The 22,963-nt window shown below is 45.9% G+C and overlaps 1 protein-coding gene across 1 annotated transcript in view; it reads left to right on the top strand.

The window, feature by feature from the left end:
* Window positions 1-22,963, top strand: part of LOC146858952 (uroplakin-3b-like) — a 212,169-nt gene that overhangs the window by 48,816 nt on the left and 140,390 nt on the right. The window lies entirely within an intron of this gene.

The raw sequence follows: 22,963 nt of genomic DNA, 5'->3' as shown, positions 1-22,963 counted from the left end.
CCAAATGTACACTGTTAGTTTAGACGAAGGGGCACTACCTGCTAATGTTCGAACGGCCTCTATTGTGGTCATCCACAAATAGGGCAAACCATTAGATGACTGTAGGGCGTATCGTCCAATCTCACTCCTGAAAGTTGAGGTGAAGATTTTAGCTAAGCTATTGGCCAACAGGCTTATCCCCTGCATTACGGAGCTCGTGCACCCGGACCAATCTGGGTTTATGCCAGGGAGAAATACAGCTTTGAATTTGAGTTGACTCCACGGGGTCCTGGGTAGACGAGATACAATTAGGGAGGATGCCGCTTTATTATCGTTAGATGCATCCATGGCATTTGATACTATAGAGTGGGAGTTTCTCTTCGCAGTCATAGATAGGATGGGTTTTGGCCCAAACTTCATAAAGTCGATCCAATTGCTCTATGCCCAACCAACCGCACATGTGACAGTCAACAACCACGTCTCAAGACAATTCCCACTGGGGAGGGGTACTAGACAGGGGTGCCCTCTGTCACCCTTGTTATTTGCCCTAGTGTTGGAACTGTTGGCGGTCTGGATCAGGGGAGACCCAGAGATTAGGGGGCTGAAGTGGACTGAGGACGACGAAGATCGCATCGCCCTGTATGCCGATGATATCCTCTTATATTTGGCCTCGCCCTCACGGTCTCTCCGCCGGGTTCTCAGTATATTCCACATCTTTGGCTCCCACTCGGGCTATACTATCAATTGGACTAAGTCCCAGCTTTATGTGCTGTGGGGTACGCCGCCGTGCTGCCCCCGTGAATATGACATACCAGTGGCAACAAAGGGCTTCAAGTATCTTGTTATTTATATTACACCGGACCCAAATTTGTTCTATGAGTCCAACCTGCTTGCACCCCTGACTCACCTTCGGTCCGATGCTAAATATTGGCGATCCCTTTCTCTTACTCTTCTGGGGCGTGCAGCCCTCTTTAAGATGCTAGCACTGCAGCGGTTTCTCTATGTGTTGCAAAACACCCCTAACAAGGTTCCTGACAACTATTTCACCGGTATTGAAGGTGTTGTACGTGGGCTGGGGCCCCAAGAATAGCTATGACAAAGTTGACGATGGGGTGGTATGATGGGGGTATTGCTTTACCCGACATGAGGCTTTATTATCAGGCCTCTCAGCTGGTTCCAATCAATAAATGGGTACATTGGGAATATGGCGACCCGAATTTTCGTACGGACCAATGGCTTCTGGGTTGGGGGGCTACTCTAGAGCACTCTACACAAACCCTCGCAAGCTCAACCTCACAGGGCGCATGGCACGCACAGTAGAGGTCTGGCAAGGCGTGAATAGAAAATTGGGGTGGTATAACACGCTCACAAAGGCCACACCGCTTTGGGAACCGGACCGGTTGAGCCAGCTTAGTAAATGCCCTGGTTTTGACAAGTGGGATATGATAGGTATCTCGACAGTGGGTGACATGTGGATGGGGGGTAGATTAGCCATATTTGCAGATCTGACAGAACAAATACCAACTAGCACAGATCGAGGTCTATCGCTACCTGCAAATAAGTAACACAGTCAAAGCAGTTTTGCCCAAAGACGCCCCTCTCCCTGAGGCCTCTCCACTGGAGGACCGACTGATACTTGACCCCATGCACAAAAAGGCCATATCTCTCACATACAAAAAGCTAATAAACAATCGCCCAGACCCCTTAAAGCATCTGCGACAACTTTGGGAGGCAGATCTGGGAGACTTAGAAGACGAGGACTGGCGTGATGCTCTAGCCTCTCCCAAGGAAGTGGCTATCCCTATGAGATTGCGCCTGGTCCAACTGAAGATCCTGCATCGTGTATATTTAGACGCAGGGATTTTGGTCATGATAGGAAGGAGAACTGACCCCCTGTGCCTCCGGCAATGTCACCAACCGGGGTCCTTCTTTCATGTTCTTTGGGACTGCTTGATAGTGCAACAGTACTGGAACAGGGTCAGGCAACAAATGGAGAGGGCGGGTGGTAAATCCCTTAAGGCCTCCCCCCAATTATGCCTTCTACATATCTGGGAAGCTACTGACTTAATTCAAATAGAGCAAACATGGGCTTCGCATGGGTGGGCCATTGCAAAGCGTAATATTGCCCAGAAATGGGGAGTGGGGACGGTTCTGACCCTACGCGATTGGGCAGTCGACATGGACAGGGCAATGCTTGCTGAAAAAGATGTCTTCAAACATAGGGACTGCCCCAAGAAATGGGACTACAAATTGGGGGGGGGTGGAATAGATACAGGGGTACCATTTGCTTTTCCCCCACAGTAGAACAACAACGTGAATGGGATAGACTGCTAGATGTCCCCGAGGCGAATGGTATGCCTCCACCCAGTACTGAATAAGGCAGTCACCTACATGCCGGGTGTCGGAGGGTGTGCATCTCGGTTTGGCGAGTTTATCATGCTATGTGTGAATTACTTATTGTATATGCCTGAAAGTTTTGGTCTGACGGAATGGAAGGGTCTCTACTGTGTCTCCCTGGTATCAAATGTATTGAAAACTGTACACATATGCTGTGGACTTATATACTGTCTTATTGCTGCATTATGTTTTTCTTTTTCTTTCCTCAATATAAAATGTTTAAAAAAAAAAAAAAAGATACTTGGAACATGGACCATTGGACTGGCCAGTATTTTCATGTCAAGGTAGATAAAAAAAAATAACAGAAATATCTCAATCCAGTATTTTTCCCTTTAAAATATAAACATGAAGCAGCAACACGATGACCAATCCTAAAAAATATTTTGAGCTATTTAGCCTATGTCTAAATATGTTTGTAATGAAACAGAGGCTGAATCTGTTAGAGGGTTTGACTCAAACTTCTATTTGTGTACTATCTTCTGGCCCTTAAACAACCTCAGAATATAATAAAAATGCCCAGTGTTGTTTAATGAGGAAGGTGAGAACTATTTCAGCAAATCTTCAAACAAGATAGGGACACCCACTGGATGCTCACAGGCATGGTTTGACTCTACAGCCAGATGCACCCCAATGGCACCAACAGATAGGTACACAACAGTGGGTGTAATGCTTCCGAAACATGAGCGGCACCTTCAGTACAAGCTTTCCTCCCTTCCGTAGTAAGTACAGGGCAACATGCAACCACCACAAACATTGGCCCCATGACCCACTGTCACACTGCAGAGGCAGAGAAGTGACAGTCTACCAAGAGTGTAAGGTAAGCGGGTGGTGCAGTGCTGCGGCTTTGAATACACAAATTAGAATGTAAATCCTGTGTTTGAAACTTCTGATATACACAAAGGGATTCAAATAGAGGAAAACTGATGCTGCAGTGGGGTACTGGCTTCAGTTGCTGAAGCACCAACACTGTGCTTTGATTGGATCATTATAGTCATCAACTCAGGCAGCCAATCCTTTAAGTGGGATTGGCAAAAAAGTGTAACTAGGAATCCTTTGCAAGAGGTGTGTCCTATGCAATTCAGGGAGTAGCTTAAGAGTTGAAGGCTAAAATCCTATGCTTTACAAAGCATGCCACCTTGCCAGTGTGAGTTTGTGTTAGTTCACCCAGACATATAACACAAAATTGCCAATGCTTGTTAGCGGTATCAACATAATGAATTTGTTGTAATTATCAGAATTTTAATTGTTTTGATTATGAATCTTTGAGACTTAATAAACATTTCTAAGTTCTGTGTAAGGGAAGATGTTTCAATGAATGAATGAATGAGGGGATTTGTATAGCACGCAGCTATGACGAAAGTGTCCCAGCGCTCAGGAGAGCAGCCGTAGAGGAGGTTGACATAGTTAACCTTTGAACAGATGAGCTTTCAATCGTTTCCCTAACAGCTTTTCATCAAGAATGCATCTGAGGGGGGAAAAAAGATAGAACCAAAGTTTAGTGCCAGAACCGAGCAGGCTCAACCAGCTCACTTTTTCCTTTTGATGAAGGGGGTGGACAGAAGACGGGCCGACTGTGAGCGGAGAGATCTTCTAGGGCAGTACAAGGCTAGTCTTTTCTGTAGGTATGTGGGGCTGGCATCATAAAAAGCTGAGTGTGCTATGGGAGGGGCTTTAAAGATGACCCTTTTCTTCACTGGCAGCCAGTGAAACTGGTTGAGATAATGACTGATTGAGGCAGACTTTGGAAGGTTAAATAGTAGGCGGACTGCCATATTCCGAATCTTATGCAGTCTGTGAGTCTAATGTATAGGATGTTGGCCTAGTCCAATCACTTCTGTTCCACTTCATGCCACTCTCCTCTGTCATCTCTCTTTAGACACTTACTTCTTTTTTCTCCCTTTAATATCCTCCATCTGCATATCGCACTCATCATCATTTACTGTCTTGTCACTCTTTTTCTGCACTTACTTCAATCCATCGCCTCAGTCCTCACTTCAACAACACCCCACACAACCAACCCACCAATTCAGCTTTAATCACTTTGGTGCTGTCAATTTTTTGACAGCTGTCAACCTCTTTCTCACTCTTTCATAGAAGATCGCAGTTACAATTGGCACACACTTGAACATTGCTCTATGCAATCTGTCGAGAGGACAAGGATTGTATGTGCATGACTTCTAAACACCTTTCTGACCCACTGACTGGCACTGTGAGAAATTCCCACTAACGTTCAACTTAGCTCCAAAGATCTCACTCCTACTCTGTGATGAACACTCACAAACAGAGGGAACTCACCAATGCTTCTAGGGGTAAACAGTTCACATAAAAGGCATATGTTCCATGAAGAACCTACCGAAATAAGAATCCACATTTGAAAAGCGCGAACAATCACCCGTAAGGGTCTCTAGGCGCTGGGGGCCGTCGGGAAGATTAAGCAAGCTCTTGCCCAGAGTCACATGGTGCTGGGCTAATCTGCCGCCAGCGATCGAACCGTGAAACCATGAACAAAAACAAATACTCTTAAGGAATACAAGAGATATTTAAAATGAAATGTAATAAGGGGCTAAGTCACTGTATTGAATTACCTCAAACATTTGTAGGGTAAATGAGAATTAAAACATTGTTTTTACAGCCCAATAGGGACCCATTTCAAAAACAGTTTTTCTTTGCTGTTGTATTTGAGAACTGGCAGGATCCAACTAACTTAAAGCCATGCAGGTAGCACACTGATGTGGAGAGAGCGACAGGCAGGGGCACAATCCGATTCATGCCCTCAGCCCTGTCTGCACATCACACACATCCCGGGCCCTGTATTCGAGGTTCGTGAGCCACTGGCTCTGGTTCATCGCAAGGTCCTCTTGGACTCTTTCGCCCAGTTGGCTTCTACCTGTCCCCAAGTTCTAGCCACATGGGCCAAGAACCAAGACACTTTGCGTGATCCTAGGCAAATATATTTTTTCGCCGAGCCTTCTTTTTCTTCATGTTCACATATGAGTACCTTCTAATGTGCAAGGTCAGGAAGTGTGAGGGGATATGAATGTTTGTGACTTCATGTTTTCATAAATACCTCAGAATGTAGCGCTATAATCCAAATTGTTAAGGTGAAATGCTTCAGCATGTTAAAGAAATACTGTATTCGTATTTTAGAAGCAAAATGATCATATTTTTACATTATGTTTGTTCCACGATTTTAATGTCACATATTTGAAGGGAGCGTCTGGAGCCAGGTGCTTGGCCCGGCTCTGACTCAGCTCTCCCTGTTGGTTTTTTGGCTCAGCTCTGACTCAGCTCTCCCTGTTGGTTTGCTGGCTCGGCTCTGACTCAGCTCTCCCTGTTGGTTTGTTGGCTCGGCTCTGACTCAGCTCTCCCTGTTGGTTTGCTGGCTTGGCTCTGACTCAGCTCTCCCTGTTGGTTTGTTGGCTCGGCTCTGACTCAGCTCTCCCTGTTGGTTTGTTGGCTCGGCTCTGACTCAGCTCTCCCTGTTGGTTTTTTGGCTCGGCTCTGACTCAGCTCTCCCTGTTGGTTTGTAGGCTCGGCTCTGACTCAGCTCTCCCTGTTGGTTTGTAGGCTCGGCTCTGACTCAGCTCTCCCTGTTGGTTTGTTGGCTCGGCTCTGACTCAGCTCTCCCTGTTGGTTTGTTGGCTCGGCTCTGACTCAGCTCTCCCTGTTGGTTTGTTGGCTCGGCTCTGACTTAGCTCTCCCTGTTGGTTTGTAGGCTCGGCTCTGACTCAGCTCTCCCTGTTGGTTTGCTGGCTCGGCTCTGACTCAGCTCTCCCTGTTGGTTTGTAGGCTCGGCTCTGACTCAGCTCTCCCACACTCAGCTCTCCCTGTTGGTTTGTAGGCTCGGCTCAGACTCAGCTCTCCCTGTTGGTTTGTAGGCTCGGCTCTGACTCAGCTCTCCCTGTTGGTTTGTTGGCTCGGCTCTGACTCAGCTCTCCCTGTTGGTTTGCTGGCTCGGCTCTGACTCAGCCCTCCCTGTTGGTTTGTTGGCTCGGCTCTGACTCAGCTCTCCCTGTTGGTTTGCTGGCTCGGCTCTGACTCAGCTCTCCCTGTTGGTTTGTTGGCTCGGCTCTGACTCAGTTCTCCCTGTTGGTTTGCTGGCTTGGCTCTGACTCAGCTCTCCCTGTTGGTTTGTTGGCTCGGCTCTGACTCAGCTCTCCCTGTTGGTTTGTTGGCTCGGCTCTGACTCAGCTCTCCCTGTTGGTTTGTTGGCTCGGCTCTGACTCAGCTCTCCCTGTTGGTTTGTTGGCTCGCTCACCTCTGCTCAGTTTGCCGCAACAGTGAATTAATATCGTTGTTACTTCACAGCACTGATCTGACTGTTACTGCCAGGCTATGACCTGACTATAAAATTAATAGGGGGTGCCCCTCCCCATTCACGCCCCCTAACTCTACAACCCTGGATCCTTATTCTGCATCATCATAGAACATCACACCTTCCCTTTCAGGCCCTGCACAGTCACATCACTGCTGTCATTCAGCTCTTCACACAATCCTAATTTAGGTCTGGCTAGAGGCGGTTTCAGTTGCTTGCTAGAGCGAAGCAAAAAAGGGAGATAAAAAGCATAGAGAGGGTCTTTCATTTGTTGAATACCCTCTTTAAGAGAGATGAAGTTTGGTCGGCCTTCAATTGGAAGAGGTTGTCTAGGGAGAGAGGCATTTTCATTAAGCTCAAGCTAGAGACAGCTTTGACTGTTTGCCGGAGGCCATGTGATAAATAAAAAATAATTATTCATAGAGGTTCTTTGTGTGGGCCCCTTTCAACTCCTCAGCAGTAACATCATCTGTAAGCAGGTCAGGGGCCACAGCAGTACACACAGCTTCTACCATGGTAGGAACAAGAGCTGTGACCACTGATGCCCCACAGCTGAGACAGCAGCGGCAACAGCACCTGCGGCCCCAGCAGTAACTACCAAAACAGAGACCACAACAGTGATCCCAACTGCGTCCTCATCAGAAAATACAGCACCAAAATCAATTGCCACCTTGACAGCAACAAAAAAAGCAAAAATTGATTATACCTTCGTTAGAACCACAACCGCACCAACAGGAGTCTCAAAGGTAGACATTTGCGCTGAAGCAGCCACCGTCACAGTTGTGGCAGAAGATGCAACAGTAGTTACAAGCACGACAGGCACCACAAAACTGATGACAGTTCCACCACAGCTGTAACCAAAGCAGCGCTCTTAAAATTTGTAAGGGTGCATTATACTCATGGATGAACTGCACTCGCATATATTCTGTTGTTTTGCTGTAATTTGTGTTATTAGAATGAAGTTGGGGCGTGGCCAGCATGGGCAACATGGTGGACGTGTTGTGAGACCGCTCCGCCACTAATCCCCTTTTATCCAACATAATTCTACGTACCTACCAGGCATCCACAACGTAAGACACTAGCAAAGTATAGGGCAAGCCCTCTGGACATCGGGGGAGCGGCGATTCCACTAATCATGCCGCCATACGAGAGCGGGAATAGGTGCTGGGCCTCAGCTGGGTGCGGCCCTGAGTCTGTGGGATCGCTGCACCGCAACTTGACTGCCGCACATGAGTGAGCCCACTGCTTTTCCCCCCTGAAGCGGACTGGAGTCTGGACCGGAGCGGCGGTGCTGACCGGAGGAGACTGGAGTGGGTGACGCTGTTGCTGGAAGGCCCAACTGGGGTCCTGTGAGCGGCCTGTGCTTGGGCCTGCCTCTGGGCCCGCTGTGGAGACGGAGGAAGAGTAGCCTGCTCCGTGTGGGCTGCCGGACGGCGGACACCCTAGCCTGCATTGCCTCCTAACTGAAGATGCCGGCTGTGCTGACTGGATGACGTGGGCTGGGCCTATCAGGGTCACTGCCGCTGCTTGCTCTTGGCTTGGGCGGGTTGCGGGCCGACACCTCAGAAGCGACAGCCGTACTGGGGCCCAAGTGAAGTGCTAGATTTTGGCTAGACCGTGAGGCTACTGTGCCTGGACTCAGCCGCAACACACGAGGGAGTGGAGGAGCCCTTCCTCACCCCTGAGGCAGACCGGTTGGGAGATCGAGGCTGCGGTGCTGCCCTGAGATGGGCTAAGGCGAGTGATGCCACCATGGGAGAGATCTGCTGAAGCATAGTGTTGGTGACGGCGTAGGAAGGACCTGCTCTGGGTGAGATGCAAAGTGGGGGACGCTGGGACCTGCATTGCCCGTTCCCTGGGAGCACTAGCAGAACCGCACAGACCCGAGGCTTCCCTCGGTCATCGCTATGACTTGCTGGTGGCGTAGGAATACTGGAAGTCGGGCAGACGTGACGAGGAGGAGTGCCCATGGAGAGGTCGTAGGGCACAGCAAGACGCCCCTAAAGGAACCTTGGTGGGGTTGCCCATGCAGTTGTGCGTGGAGCCTGGTATGGACATGGGCGGACCAAAAGAGGCACTGGAAGCTACGAGTGGGGCTTGCCTCCTGCTGTGATGGTGATGCAGAGGTATGAACCATAAGAAGGGTATATGCATAAGCTCATGGGCTCCCGTGAGCCGCGGATGGACTGAAAACATAGCTGTGACTTGGGGCATGAGAGGTGAGCACACAGAAGCACGTGAGGAGAACAAGCGGGCGTGCAAGGGAGGCAAATCACTAACCAGAGCACTGGTGGGAGAGGTCTGTCGTTAACCGCAATAACCGGTCTGGTGGCAGCACACCCATAAAGTGGGAAGTAAGGTCAACACCTGGAGCTACAGCCGTGTTCAAGTGGCGAGGGGTCACTGTTGATGGCCTTTATCAAAAGCGAGAAGAATTGTCATAACTAGGGCCAGTCCGGGGCATAAGTCCGAAAACCACGATTCTGTGGTGTTGTGCGGTGAGGCAACCGCTGATATGTGACTGTGAGAAAGAAGCACAGGGTTGCTGCTGTAGGGTGCGGGACTACGATCGCAGGGCAGATATAGGATGGACACAAATTAAGACTGCTGCATGATTCATGAAGGGACGAAGAATACACTTCACATTGTAATGTTGCTGGGTAAATTGTGAGACCATACCCGATGCCTGGCCCTGTCCCGTTGGAGGTTTGAGGCAGCTGGAATATACTGGAGACCTCTGCTGGACAGATGGGTCGAACTAGGGGAGCCAGATTGAGAACCTCCTTAGAGCACACTGGTTCGGCAGAAATGGACCCAGCACACTCACTGATGCAACAAAACCCCCAGCAGGATCTGCTAGAGCGCTCTAGAGAGTCAGTTAATCTAAAATCGACAAAGTTGCGTTAGATCTCACACGGCTACATGCAGATCATCGGAAACTGTAGGACAGAGTTACCATTGTCGAACAGGACATCACTGAACAGAAACCTGCTGCAGAGATCCTGGAAAAACAACAAAATGCGCATGAAGCCAGGATAAGCCAGCTAGAGGAACGAGTGGAGGCTCCAGAGGGCCGCTCCAGAAGGAACAACATCCGTCTGATTGGGCTGCCGGAGGAACGGAAGGCCAGGACGCATTGGCCTTTCTTGAACGCTGGCTCAAGGATATAATATCTCCCGATGCATTCTCTCTCTTCTTTACTATAGAATGAGCACACTGTATTCGGGGCTGCAGACCAGCGCCTGCAGTGGGGCGTGCCCCCTTATATTCAAGCTGTTACATTTCAAGGACCATGATATGTTCCTGCGGGAGACCAGGAAGATGCCAGAGATTAAATATGAGAATGTGAAAGTCCTTTTTTTCCAGGATTATACACTAAAGGTTCAGCGTCAAAGAGGATCCTTTTTCCATGTCAAGCAGAAACTCTGAGAACTAGTCATTACATATTCGCTGTTTTATCCTGCAAGGCTTTGAGTGGTCTCTGATGGGAAGTCGAGGTTCTTTGATTCGCCCCAGGATGCATGGGACTGGCTTGAGGTAACGGGATGGTTCACGGGCCCAGGCCAATGGGTGTCCCAGGCGGCAAGAATAGGGAGAAAGATGGCATACAGGATCGTCGCCGGGGATCCAGGCAGTGGCACCGGGTCTTGTCAGTGGTGCCCGATCTTGAACTAATTAGACAGGAACAACAGACGGCGGTCCGAGTGTCAGAGAGAATTGAGGAGGCCACTGAGACTAACAGTAAGGAAGGGACTCCGGTTCACTCATCGGAAGATGAAGGCACGTTGGCGGCAGGCCTGTCGGATGTCATGTCTCTGTGGATTCCGGATGTGACGCCGCAGACCCCGGATGGTATTGTATAGCGGCTGAGCCCTTGATACTGCCTCCCCTTAAAAATTGGATGCAGAAATGTTTCCTAGCGACATTTGGTACTCTTAAATATTACATTGCCTAGCGTAAGGTGGGCCGCACTTGTAGAACTGTATGTCCAGATGCTTGGGTTGGAGATAGCTGGGGGCTTCTGGGTTGCAGGTTTAGAGTGGCTTTACACCCCCTCATACCTTTCTTTCTAAAGGTAACTAGTTAACTTTTACTAATGGGCTGTTTCTTCTTCAGGGTTTGGGTAGTACCTCTATCTTCATGGGGACTGCTCTAATAATGTTTTATGGTTGCTGGATAGTGTTTTTTTTTTTTTTTGCAATATCAAGTTCTCATATGGGAGGGCTGAGTGATGATACCATGTTTTGTCAATTTGCATATACAACTGCACACATGGGCCAGGCTGCACTAATCGTTCGCTCCTGGCACTGTAATGACTGATCACACTATACTCACTTGGAATGTGCGGGGTCTCTGTACACCATCTCACAGGTATGCGGTTTATACTTACATGAAACAACATAACACAGGCAATGCCTTGTTGCAGGAAATACACCTGAACAGAGTTGAAGCAACCTTGCTGCAAAGAAAATGACGGGGTACTGTATATGCCACTGACTACTCTCTGTTTGCGCATGGGGTCCTTGTCTGGATCCGCCCGGGCACGTCATTCGCAGCACAGGAGGTCCTTGTCGACAAGGACAGCAGATATGTTTTTTTGAAAGGTTGCTTAGATGGACGGTTTGTACTACTAGGCAATGTGTACGCCCTTAATATAGATCAAGGGCATTTTCTTAGCTCGCTCTCACTAGAACTGACGAAGTGGTGCAATATACCGTGGTTGATTGGTGGAGATTTTAATAGTATCTTGGACACAAGTCTGGCCAGATCCTTCCCCCCCTTAGGTGTACTGCAGTTTCAGCTAACTCAACAGTGCTAGGTGCCTGGGTGCAGGGGTGAGACCTGGTTGATGTCTGGAGACATCGGAATCCTGTTGGGAGAATATATTCATTTTATTCAGCACCCCATACTTAACATGTGCGCCTGGACAGGTGTCTATGTTCACCTCATCTTCTTCCTTACGTGAAGGGCTCGGACTATTGGGGTCGTACGCACTCCGACCATAATCCGCATTAGATTGCACTGGCATGGGAGGGTGGAACACCTGCTATCCCCTCATGGAGATTGCAACTGGCGATGTTAGAAGATCCCTTCTTTCGGTAATCTCTTGGGGAGGCCATTGATGATTATTTTACGCTTAATGCGGGGTCTGCCTCGTCCACTATGATTGAGTGGGATGCCATGAAATCTACAATATGGGGAAAGTGTCTGGGACTGGATGCTGGCCTTAAGAAGAAAATAGACTCAGAACTACTGGCACTGGAAAAGAAGTTACTGACATTAGAATCCCAGGTTGTGGTGGGCACACTGGACTTGGCTTGGCTCTCGGGGGCACGTGAGAAGCATGAAGAGCTTCTTGAACGCCAACGGTGCCTAAGATTCGCGGCACATTCAGCGTCGGTGCATGCTAAAGCCGATAGGTCTGGACCTTTATTGGCTTTGCTGATTAAACAGGATAAAGTCACGGGACCCATCACTGCACTCTCGTCGCCGGAAAGCAACATTAAATGCACACAGCACGAAATCCATAGTGTACTGACCACGCATTTAACAAGACTATATACGTCGGCCTTGGTCACCTCCGAAGCAGCAATAGGCTCTTTTCTAGATGGTCTTTCATTCCCCACCCTCACTGCTGAACAACGCAGGGAGTTGGAGACACCAATTTCGTTGGAGGAGGTTAAGGGTACAATGCGTCTCCTACCTACTGGAAAGGTCCCTGGACCAGACAGCTTCCCCTACGAATTTTATAAAGCATTTGATAACCTGTTAAGCCTCCACCTCTTAGAGGTATATACCGAAGCCTTAGAAGGGGCCCCTCTCCCACCCTCCCTGACAGAAGCGACATTGATTACACTCCCAAAACATGACAGAGATCCCACACAGACAGGCGCCTATCGTTCTCTGGCATTGCTGAACGGGGACTATAATATTTTGGCAGGCATTTTGGCAGACCGGTTGGTGCTCCTCACCCCTCATCTGGTTCATCCAGATCAAAATGGTTTCGTTCTGGCCTGTAACATTACTCTAAATATTTGCAGGCTCTTCAGGGTGATGTGTAGCGCAGCGACGACCTGGACAGCAGCAGGCTGTATGGTCCTAGACCTGAAGAAGGCCTTTGACACAGTGGAGTGGCCTTACATGTTTGCGGTGTTGCAGTGCTTCGGATTTGGTCCATATTTTCTCAGTCTTGTTAAATTATTGTACGGAGCTTCCTCAGTGCGCGGCAGCCTTGGAACCTTATTCTCTGGGCCAATACCGATAGGGAGAGGGGCCAGACAAGGGGGTCACCTTTCCCCATTGATCTTTTCCCTGGTCATGGAGCCATTTGCTATGGCGTTGCGCAGAACAGCAGAACATTGGGGTATACCACTATGTGATGAAACGCATGCTGTATCTGTTTATGCAGATGACATTCTGCTTTATATTAGGAATCTGCAGGTGATTCCCCCCCGGTCATACTGAACATACTTAAGCAGTTTGCCTCGGTGTCGGGCTTGGGCGTGAACTGGGGAAAGTCTTGCTTGTTCACTCCTCATGTGGATGCCCCCCCACCCCCCTTGGTGGTAGATGGCGTACTGGTGGCCTGGCAGCCAGTTGTGTTCCAGTATTTGGGAATCCGGATTTATCACACTGACTGGGACCTCCTGGATGGGAACCTATGCAGGCAATCACTGCTCTGCCCTCTCAGATAGGCTTTTGGAAGATACTCAACCTTTCGGTGGCAGATAGGGTGGCTCTGATCAAAATGATGATGCTGCCCAGATTGTTGTACTATTTGGCTAACCTCCCGTTGTATCTGCCAGTTTTGTTCTTTCGGCCACTAGAGGGCGTGATGAGAGCTCATATGGAACCATACGCACTGTAGGGTGGCTTAAGTTAAGCTGTATTTGCCAAGCGCGCATGGGCGATTGGCCCTACCCAACTTAGAACATAATTACCTGGCGTCTCAGATTCAATGGATTGCGAAATGGGTAGCAGAATTACATCTCACGGATATGGCGGAAGGTAATCCTCCATATACACTGGAGCAGCTCCTCTTTATTTTTCACCCGTGCCCCAGATCACATTCCTTTCTCCCCTTACTGTCATACCCTATGCGCTTACGCTTTCATTATTGGGAATGCCGAGGGAGGGGGTTAGGGTTCGTGTGGTGGACCTTGCGGACTGGCAGGATGCAGGCATATGCACATTAGGAGAGCTCCATGACAGAGGTGCATTACTACCCTTTCTATCCTTGATTGACGAAGAGGGTATCCAGCAGGGGCAGTTTCTGAGTCACGCTGCTTGGACAGCTACACTGGGGCGATACTGGGGTAGTATGTCACAAGAATTCCCGACGCATCTCCTGGTACAGTACATACACGTGATGGGCAGAGGGTGACACCTTACAAAATGGTTTGTTCGCGAACATACCATGATCGATCTAACACCACTGCATGGCAAATGGGAGGCGGACTTGTCACAACCTAAACTATCCCCAGAAATGCAAGGTTCAAGTTAATCCAATTCTACATAATTCACAGGGCGTATTTAGCCAGAGACAAACTTAATAGATATTTTGAAAGAACAGACGCTTGCTGTCCACGCTGCTAATTTATGAATGCGGACCTCCTGCATATGCTTTGGTCGTGTCTCCGTCTGCAAAAATACTGGCAGGGTGTGACTCTGTACTGCATACAAGCACTGATAGGGCGCTGACGCACACTTTGGAGGCTTGTATTGTGGGAATATTTCCCATAGATAATAAAAACAGAGCAATATCTCCCTTTCTGGATCTGGGGTTGGCAGCGGCCAAGCGGCTTGTCACGCGGCGATGGAAAAACAATGAACCCCCACCACGTAAAGCCTGGACACAATCTATGTTAAATTGGGCCAATGTCGAGGCTATCTCTCTACTAAAGGAGGATACACTTGGGCTGCGCAAATATCCAATCTCGTCCGCTTGGAGCACGATTTTGACGGCACTCCAAGTGGCTACAGCTCTGGAAGACCCGATAGACACTTCTAATGTTATGTAAATATGGGATGTATACATACTGTAATGTGCCCAATTATTGGAATACTAAGAAATATTTGTTATCAGTTACTGAATACTGGCCCTTTATGCTGCAGTTCACGACTCATATAGACATATCTGGATTTGTCGCATTGGCATTCTTATGGTAACTGTAGAATGTATATTGTCTTAATGTGCAGTTCCTGCCCTCCCTTCCTTTCTTATTTTCCTTTTCTTTTTATTGGTTTATTGTTCAATATGTAAGGGTAATTTATAAAGGAGTTTGATCAACAACCCTGAAGAAACGGCTAGGCCGACTATAGTCATTGGGAGAAATGTAAGTGTAATGTAACTGTTTATGGCACAAGGCCTGTAATTCTGTTAATTCAACAGTATGTGAATGATATTGATTGATATAACCTAGTCTTCCTGTACTGAATTTCACTCATTGTATGGTATACACATGGACAGCTCGGCTAAGTTTTACCTATATTACGATATATTGGTTGTAAACGATTTGATTGTTGTAAATGTACACTGGTTCCAAATAATTCATATGTGATAGATATATGTATATTACAAATATGAAACTCAATAAACAGATCAAACAAAAAAAAATTAGAATGAAGTTTATATCGCCATATTAAGACAGTAGAATGAAATTTGTAATATTATATGCAGGAATGATCAGGATTTCGCACATATTTAGAGCAATCATGTAATCATGTATGTGTATTATGAATGTTATGCAAGAATAAATGTATCCACTGTTTATAAATGATTTGTATAGAGACTTGTGTATTGGGTGTACATTAAAGAACATTATTAGGTTAGCCAATTTTGTAGCCCTAACTTTCGTTTTTCTTAAGTTTTGCTTCTCCTTGTTTGCTCTCAAGTTAAAAGTTGATTAGAATGTATGTGTGTGTAGAAAGTTCCCTTTTGCCCCTCCTGCAGGTGCAGAAATTCGACCTCGTTATTTTAGATTTAAGAAGATACATGGGAGGAGAGGAATGTCTTTGAAGAGCTTGAACAGAGAGAAGGGAGGATAACTTTCGTGCCTGGTGAAAGCTGGGAACCAAGGTCGTCAGAGAAGACTTCAAATTAATTGGAATCTGTGGAAAGTTACTCAGGGAAGGTGTTCACGGAATAACTTACCATGTGATCTGTTAGGGGTGTAACTTTGTCTTTTTGTATTAGGCTCATGGACAGATTGGTAGGACTTCCTCTTTTGTCTGAGGAAAGGGACCATCTTAGAACGAGCTCCGTAGCTTCACGCTACTTGACCCATTTAACGTGAGTGCAGTTCTTGGGAAGCCAACACATGCTGACACCTTTGAGAGAAATTCTTTTGGGAAATTAGGATGGGATGCCACTTTAGAAGTAGAGTAGGGACAGATTATTCTTTATTTCCGGAAATACAAATGAAAAGGAATTTGGATGCAGGTTCTATACTCAGTTCTGCAATTCATTGTTCTGTGCCTATTGTGCCGAATGAACTATATTCGTAGATTGGGCTCTATATTAGTATTCATGTATCTTTATACTCTGATTTTGAGGTGTGTCTATATTCTGTTATTTTTGGCTTTGTAATAAATTAACAAAACATGAATCTAGAGTCTGTGGTCCTTTAGTCAGACGTGGAGGGGAAATGTATAATTGGTAACTTGTTTTATCCCCTCTACATTTCTATAGCGAGCAATGAAGACCATCGGCCGGGGGTTGCTAAGTAAATCTCGGACATAGAATCTGGCCCCATCAATTGCAATAGCAACCACAGCTGCCAGCATAGAAGGGACTACAGTAGTGATAACTGCTGTTTCCATGCTATGCTATAACAGTTGGAAGCACAGAAGCGACCCCAAAATGATTGCAGCTTCCAGTACAGGTACAACCATAGCAGATACCACCAAAAAGAGCACAGTTGCTTTTACTTCAGGCAAACCCCTGCAGTGACTTTAGCTGTAACCACACCAAAAGCTTCTGCTGCCATGAATGCAGGGACCATTGCAGCAACCAAGGCTGTAATGACAGTGGTGCTCCCCCCCCAGCAGCAACCACAGCTATCGCCATAGCAGTGACCAAAAAAGTAAAACCAGCTTTTACAACTGAACAGCCCATCATTTCCACAACGTCAGTGACATCATTTTTGTGGTATTATTGTAAAGTGGGGTGCTGAAGTGCTTGTCTGTTTCGATAGCATGCAACAGTGTGTCGTCGGTGTGTGGTAGAAGTGATGCCTTTGAGTTGAGCCTATGCTATGTGCATTCTAGTCCATTTTTTTTTTTGCTCACTGGGTCACTACAGAAAGAGATGAACCATACACAAATCAGCTTTCATCCTCTCTAATAGAACCAATCCAGCTGATAAAAACAAACAAGCATTGGCAAAGCCAAATAGTCCTGTTTAAATGGCCTAAAGCATTTAAATGTAGGCGTGTTCAAATTATTACAGACTATTAGTGCCTTACCACGTACAGCCTGCCTCTTTCTATACCTTTGTATATGCCCTCTTTTTTATTCCTCTGGCGTGTGGTGCCATGTAGCAGGTTACACAGTTCTACACAAATAATTGTACTTTTGTGAATGTCTGTGTTTTCATGTTAAATATTGAAGCCAAACCTATTTGATTTCCCAATGTTTGTCTTTTTTTAATCAATCGTCTAACTTTTATTTTGATATTTCAGCAAAGCAATTTTCAGGTTATTGCATATTGCTTCTGGTTAAGTGGCATTCAAGGTCCTTTTGTGGTGGTGGGTTGGTGGGACTTTTGCTGTAGAATAATGTATTCTGGTCATTTTCATGCCAAAGTTTCTGTAGCACATTTAGCTTCACATATATGTTTATACAGGCACACATTATGTTCATCTTATATAATTTACTTTAATGGATGACAGCATATTTTCACATTCAAATGAAGGGATGACAGAATTACAGCCTAGATATTTTGCAATTTGTTACTTGTGAAGTGCTCAGTTGACCATGTGGCTAGATTCGTGGTATAGAAGTACCTGTTTTAAATAATACAAAATAAATACACTTTAAATTCCATTGGTACAGTTGACTTCCTAGAACGTGTCACAACAGATTCCCCTGTCCACTCTTATATAAAGCCACTGACCTAGAAATCCCAATAGGACCCAGATAGGATCAATGCAGCCTGTGCTTAATAGATTCCAGAGCAAGCACTTCAGTTTAGTTCAGTTTTCAGGAGTAGAATTACTCACGATCAGTGCTTTTATTATATTAGAGGACCTGTTTTCTAATATTGCTTAACAGTACTCTCAATCTAAAGTATTCCACCCCTCCTGAGAAGTGCAGGTGCTCCCCCTTCCAAATTCAATCAGTGCAGGTACTCAGTGCCGGACGGTACCTGAACATGTAAAACACTGCTCATGGTAGATCTGTTACGAGGGGCCTGAGGTACGTTATAGTCGATTTTCACGGCACAGTGTAGATTCTGCATGAAGAACTGGAAAAGTCTGGTTGATTATTGTATAAACAATGGGATTTTACCCTTGAGAATTTACTCATGGACAAGAAACCCAAAGTGATCATAAACTAGTGATCCCCTCAAGCACATTTTTAGGTCTCGCATAGGCAGCGCATGCGCTGCCTCTCCGAGGCATCAAGTAATCAGTATTAGTGGTGAAACTCCACCCATTGCGTTTCTATTTGATTTGTCGCTTGCCATTGGCTAAATCTGGCATTGCTCTTCTTATCTCGCTCATTGATTGGCTGGTGGTCCGATACCTCACTTCCGTTTTGAAGGAAGCAGCACCGACCAACTACAGTTTAGTTCCGCTGCTGGGCTGTTGTCTTTTTATTTAGGGACTGCTTCCTTGTTTTGTACTACTGCTCTTCTCTGCACTACAAGCCTATCTCATGTGTTCGGTGCCCCTGCTCATCAGCACCTAATCTCTCCGTTCGCTGTTTCTGCTCCTATCCACATTGCTGCAGCTGCGTGTCTTCGTGCCCCTGTTTGTTCTTACCCCTTCTCCGTGTGGAGCACTCCACCACCGTCTCCCGTTGCTGCGTCTATCCCCATCAGCTGTGCGCTGCGCTCACTGCTGGTTTATATGGCTCCTTGTTTATCAAATTTCTGAAAAACACTTTCTCATCTAGAAATGTCACAGACGCTGTTGGCAAAGAGTTGGACACGTTTGGAATTTTTCAGTCGGTGAGCGCATGATAAAATCAAAAGTTCCTTCCTAATCGCATTATCACGCAAGAAGGTCGTGTGTGCCAGCACGGTTATAGTTTAAACTAAGGAGCACCCTATGGTTACGATATACACGTATGTACTTGTATATCAAACCACAATTGCATGGTAAAGCAAGTGCTTGCGTTTGCTTTTCTTCCATTTCTAACCACTCATTCACGTGAAAGCATTATACATGACATCACCTATTTTAGAAGATAAGGGGCTCTAGCCAAGGGTTTATCTCCCCTCATCATCACTGTTTATTTGTTTGACGCCAGCATAACGAAGACACCAATGGAGATGTCCAGGATTAAAGTCCGCGAGCTACGTGTCTCCATGCCAGCCCAAGCTTCTGATGCCTCCGATGGCACCCGATTTTTTCTTGCACCCCTTTCTGCTTGTTTACCTTTTTTTATGTTTAACTGCTCCCTGGAGAATTATTTAGAGGTGCTATAACAAATATATAGAAGCACTTTGCTGCTGAGCTGACTGAAATGTTTTATTTGCTCTGGGAAGGCATGTCTGTTTTCGCAGTGGAATGCGTGAGACTTCAGTGTGGCAGTGAATTGTTTCCTACGTGCTTCTCCATTCATCCTGGTGGCAGGGCTCAGTCCATCACCCATTCTGTGTCTAAAAGGGGATCGGATATCAAAGGCTCTAGTGAGGTTTCTGATTCCCGCTGATTGAATGGAAACTGAAGTTCTGCCTGGCAGCATTTTGCTTTTCATTGAAAGTCCATCGGTGGCTGACATTAATGCAGTTCTCCGTCAGCAGCAGGGCGCATACATAACAAATGCTGTGCTCGCCTTTACTGTTCCAAACATATTTTAATTTCAACTTTTGATCCAGTGTTCGTTTAAAAGCAAACGATTTCCCATCCGCATTTATTTTATGTTTTCTCAATCCTCTGAGAGGGGTTTAATCGTGTTCAGGAGGCTGTGGGCCCAAATTTGTTCATTTCTTCAATGACGTAGACTGAACTGTTAAGAAAAGGAATTATTTTAAGAAAAGGAATTCGCAAAGGTATTTCTATACATACATGCATTCTTTAGTTCCGTTCCAGTTCTCTCTTCTCGCTCTTTCTCCCTCCCTCACTGCTCTACATTTCTCCCTGCAGTCCATTATGCAAAGGATGACGTCTTTTTTATCTCGTGAACGACGTCTTTTTTATCTCGTGAACTAGGTTCTAGCAGTACTGGGCTATGGGCTTGTTTTATTCAAAGCAGAAGCATTGTCGCTAAGGCGAATATAAAACTTTAATGCTAGCCAGCGCTCACCTAAAATATCACTTATTCCCAGAGAGTCTTAGCCAAGTCACATGAAAAGATTAACAGGGGCTTCAACCCAATGTCAGTATCAGTAGTAGGGCCTGTATTAGAAAGGATATTTCCAGTGTTTCATGTAGCGTTTGTATGCAGATTCGAAGTGCACACTATTGTCCATCAGCTAATGGACACAAGGCACAGTCACATGCTGTGATGTGCCCAGGACCCCTCCTTGCTAGCTGTTGATGTTTGTTAAGGATGGAATTCACATAACAGCCATTGGGGTCTCCTTTTCAATTATGTGCACCGGTGCTCTCTTTTCTGACTCCTCGTGTTCGAAGAAACTGGGGTGTTTGCCATGCTTCTTTCAGTAGCCTCGTTTTTGTCTTGCTTTGGCAGAGAGGGCTGGTCACCTCTGCAGCGCTGTTTCTCATTCAGTCCACTCTTAAAAAGTCAGCTTGCTGCATGCAGGGTTTCTAATGTCCTATGCAATGCAATCTGTGTTGCTTTTAGTATTGTAAGCAACATTGCTTTTTAATTTTTTTTAACGCATTGCCATTTACAATGCCAATACTCCAAAACTCACAGTTGCGAGACCTATTGCATTGTAAATGCTTGTTGAAAATATTGTTCCCCCTGTAGAAGACAGCCTCTTCAACCAGCGGGGTTTTCTCTTGCATTCTTTTTAGTGGAACCAAATTAATCAGACTGTAGTTCTGCCATTGATAAAGCCTAGTAATTAGAAAGAGCTAGGTGAGGAACTATCAGATACTGCTCATGATAAAGTACTTATGTTTCAAAGAGACACTTGTGCCAATGCAATGATTTCTCATTTAATCCACTAAAGCAGATAGAACATTTGTTTCAATTGTTTGTGTGCTAATCCCTCCTTGTGTAAAAATATTGATTGGGCTCCTTAAAGGAACATTATCTTCTCACATGTTCATCAGTGATGTTGAGTGCTGCTTGCATCGGATGGTAGCTTCAAATGCGTATTTTTGAGGCTAAAATCAAAGATATTCTGTGGTGCGTGCACCAACCCCCACCTTCTAGTGCTTTAGTGTAAAGAGATACCACCAGGGCATACCACATATGCAACAAGAGCAAAGCAAGGTGGACCTGACCTGGATGCTGGTTATCAGAGTAAGGCTGCACTGAGGGGTGGTGGTGCCACCAAGGGTTTGGTCCTTGACAGTCTTTTTGTCAGTGAAGGGGTAGGAGTAGGTGTGTTCTCAGTTATATTCCTGACCACCTTGATTTATGCTAGCATTTTGGTATCTGGTGTCACTGCCCAAGGGTATAACAAAATATGGGCTTGGATTAGGTCCATAGGAGAGATGGTATGTTTTATTGTTAATGTCTGTTGACATGAAAGAAGCTTTTATGGCTTTTTTGTTGGGATAGCCGGTTAATAACTGAAGATTAGTTCACGATTCTCCATTTCATGCAGGGGGATGTGTAGGTTACGCATCTGGTTATGGCAACCTGAGATATTAACTTTTCACCTGAGAGGAATTTTTGTGTTCTCTTATATACCGCTCCAGCATTCCTGCACCCAAAATTACTGATATCGAGGGTATACGTAAATCTGGGGTTCTGAAATTGCGTGTAGTTCAGAGTTTGTACCCGAGGGTCCCCTGAAAAGTGAAGAATACTTTCACCGGTAAAACCACATTTTTTGGCCCGTTCACATCTGGTAATGCACTGGGTTTGAAATATTTGTGGGTGATTACCAGGACTGTGATAGTCCCACATTCCTTGTATTTAAAGTTCGGCCAGAAGCTCAAATGTGTCTAAATCGGAAATGACACAGTACCTGCGATGGGGGACTAAAAAGTAACAAGAATAATGTATTTGTCCAGATGGGTATGTCTTCAGTAAAAAAAATAGTAGGTCAATGTTAATGGCGCTGAGTCTCAGAATATGGATTGATTGTATGAATACTGAGGGTAGATTGGACAGGTCGAGAGAATAGCATCTCTGAAGTGGTGTTTGTGCTTCCTGCGGTCTGATCTAATTTGGAGCTATTTGTTCTAGGTTTGGAGAGCATTATTCAATCGTGAAAAACACATTTGGTTTCCAACATGTTGAGTTGCAAAAAAATCATTGGTGCAACATAAAAATCACCTTTATGTGCAAAAAATCCTGCATGTGCAAACCACCCGTAGGTGCAAAATCACTTTTAGGTTCAAAACTATGTTTAGCAGCACTAACTCCGCAGTTGCAATATCAGCAGGAGTGTGTAGAGACTGTTAGGAGCAAGTATCACATTTAGTCAAAAAACACAGTTGGGTGCAAAATTACATTTTGGTGTAAAAGCCCATTTAGTGGCAAAATCATGCAACCCATGATGATGGTGCAACATCAACTGGAGCAATAGTCACATTTTGGAATGCAAACATATTTAAGAACACAATCAACTTTGAAGCAAGAGCGAACAGGAGACACATTAGCTGTAATAGGGTGCATCAGTATCCCATCATGTTTGGTTGATAGCACACTGAAGTGAAATCACCCTTGGTTCAGATTCAGAATAAGTGTGTAAAATGTTTGAGTGCCAATCACGTTTCGGTAGAAAATAATTTTTAGGTACAAAATAAATTTAAGGTGCACAATCACTTTAACGTAAAATAAACAAACCACATTTGATGCAAAGAAAGTAGTATTTTAGTTTCACATTTAGGCCCAATAGCGTATTAAGTTGCAAAGGCACATGATGATGCAAACTATCCTGCAACCTACCATCTTCTACTTGTTTTACCCAATTCATCCATTTCATTGGTGTTCAGAAGATGTGGTCCGGCCACT

This window comes from Triturus cristatus, chromosome 3_2 (assembly GCF_964204655.1).
Source record: "Triturus cristatus chromosome 3_2, aTriCri1.1, whole genome shotgun sequence".
Classification (NCBI taxonomy): domain Eukaryota; kingdom Metazoa; phylum Chordata; class Amphibia; order Caudata; family Salamandridae; genus Triturus; species Triturus cristatus.
This window is presented reverse-complemented; position numbering and strand designations above follow the sequence as displayed.